Source organism: Cyprinodon variegatus, unplaced genomic scaffold, assembly GCF_000732505.1.
Source record: "Cyprinodon variegatus isolate N-32 unplaced genomic scaffold, C_variegatus-1.0 Scaffold110, whole genome shotgun sequence".
In the NCBI taxonomy this organism is placed as follows: domain Eukaryota; kingdom Metazoa; phylum Chordata; class Actinopteri; order Cyprinodontiformes; family Cyprinodontidae; genus Cyprinodon; species Cyprinodon variegatus.
The window spans coordinates 1,250,140-1,252,864 of NW_015150563.1; positions in this window are offsets into that span (position 1 = coordinate 1,250,140).

Consider the following 2,725-nt stretch of genomic DNA (forward strand, 5'->3'; position numbering starts at 1 on the left):
GGGATTTACCATTAGGCAATACTAGGCAGCTGCCTAGGGCCCCAAGTTCCTGGGGGCCCATAAAACTCTGTTTCCATGTATGGTTAATACAACTATTCCTTATTTGTGCATATTAATTATGTTTTGATAAGATTCTTTGGCTAAAACGCCATCATAACACTTATAATATTAAGTGTGTCTCAGTAAATAATGCATGTCTATTCTATTAACGTTTCTCTATCTGTATAACGTTTTTTTTTTTTATGTGTTGTCTTCTCAATTCAGAGGGCCACCTGCCTGTCTTTGCCTAGGGCCCCACATTTCCTATTTCTGCCCATTCTTTATGATGCTCTGCGCTTTAAACAGACCTGTGAGACGGACTCAGAGCAGGAGCATTTATATGGAGACTTAATTCCACACAGGTGGATCTTATTGATCATCATCAGTCCTTTAGGTCAATATTGGATCATTTAGAGATTCCCACTGAACTTCTGGAGAGGTTTCTGCAGTGAGTAAATAAGCTGATTCATTTTACATGCCGCACTCTTTAGTTTTCTTTATTTGTTAAAAAAGTTCCCATTTGTTGTTGGTTTTTTCCGAAGAATTACAATTTCATATCTCTGCAAAGCACGGTAACATTGGAAACTGACTGATGGAGGTTCTGACCCGCTCCAGGAAATATCCCAACAGCCCCAAAAACATTCTGAGGAGTTTAAAACCAAAAAGGATCAATCTTCTTGGACCGGAGTCCATCTGAATACAGTAACATCAGAGTCAAAGAATAATGGAAAAAGTTCCCCACAAACCTTTGTTCCCAGAACTGGAACCAAGCGAGGCAGCAGTTCTGGACAAAAATCCCTGAAAACCTGACATGTGCAGAAACTGATTTTACCATCTGAAGCTCCAACATCTGTTGGCCTCCTAAACGGCTGAGCCTCGGGCCCCAGTGGCCCCTCCTGTGGCCCCCAGCTTACATATTGGTTGATGATCCTTTATGAAGCTTAGACCTGATCCGCTGCCTGTGGTTCTTTGAGCATTCAGGCGTAACCAACATGGCTGCTGATGTTGTGTAAATAGCTATTAATCTACTGCAGACGTCAGCAAACAGTGTTATTGTTATTATGCATGAAAGAGTAAACAGCAAATGCAAAACTTCTGGATGCAGAAATCACCTTTAGAAGAGAGACATGCAATAGGAGATAAACACCTAACTTGGGCTTCATGTCCTGAAGGGGATTATGATCAGTGGGGCTTTCTAGGCTTGGTCATGAGACGTTATGACCCCGGTTAGCTCTCAGAGGATGCTTGGATCTCTCTGTGGTTCTTCACTGCAGCAATTAAACTCCTTTACTTTTCTACTTTCCCTCCATAGTCCTCCCTCCATAACATCCATCTGTCCCTGCTGCTCTCCTTTCAGGAATCCAGATCAAATGCCTGCCTCACTGCTGGCAGCAGCCTGCTGCTCTTCCAGAGCTAGCTCTGCACTGGTGGCAACCCTCTGTGGTTTATATACTAACAGTTAAAATGATAAAGCAGTCAAAATAATCCAGCTGAGAAGATCATTGCTGCCATCCTCTGGATCAGAGGGGAACTGCTTGTTCTGGAGGTGTAAAAGAATTGGTAAAGAAATGCAACCAAAATGATTTTACTATTTAACATTTCTGTTCAAACACAAAAACAAATGTTTTCAGAGAAGAGTGTTCAGTTATTGACTGCAAATTCCTGGAAATTCCTGTGCAAAGCTGAACCTTCAGTTTGGTTTTAATATACTTGATGGGTTTAACTCCAGTGTCTAGTCCACTCTCTGGTAGCCTAGCATCATTTAAAGGTATAGAGGAGGATCTTTTATTTCCAGGTGGATCATCTCCATCATTGGTTCTCCTAACTGTCAATCATTCTGGTGATATGTTTACGTTAGGCCCTCCAAGGTGCTTGTCCCATTAGCTATCTTTTTCTGCACACTTTCAAGCGTATATCTGTGGTGAGCTACGGTTTCAGACAGTCATTGAAGCTCACCTTTCTCACCGTAGTTCTTTAAAAATGGCAGAGGGTTGGAAGACAAAAAAGTCTTTATGAAGTGTTTGAGAAGAAATGAAAGGCCTCAGAAAAGGCAGATATATCCCAGAATGCTTTTCATGGAGAGCTCTCCTCGCAAAGCATTATGGGATTTGCTGCCACAGCCACACGCTGTCACCATAAGCTGTCGCTACCTGACAGCGGTGACTAAAAACAAAGATGGCGCAGGCACTGTAGGTGGAGGAGTTATGTGACCAACGGAGCAAAAAGCAGTGATCAGCAGTAAGCTTGGATGAGCTATGAGAACAGCAACTTTTAAACACGAGGACAAATGGGCTTGTGCACGCTCTCGCATGCTAATTTTTTTTCACTGGAGAGGGCGGGTCTTTTAAAAAATTTGTGAAACTCCTCCACAATATCTTTAAAGTCTGATTACCTGAAGTAAAGTTTAGCTGTTCTAGTAAAGTCATAACACCCTGGCAGACTGATGGCACGGGAGAGAGGTGACGTTACAAACATTAGCTTTGAGAATGGGTGTAAAAACAAGGCAGAAAGTGGACATGAAGGCAGCTACTCTCCTGTTCCCCAAAAACCTGCTCCTGAATCATAAAAGCGAGGAAGACATTTCCTCTAAATGAACCAGATGGCCGCTCACACTGAGCCTGGTGGTTGCTTCCTGTTCAAAGGGAGTTTTTCGTCTCCACTGTCGCTACAAGCATGCTTAGTGTGA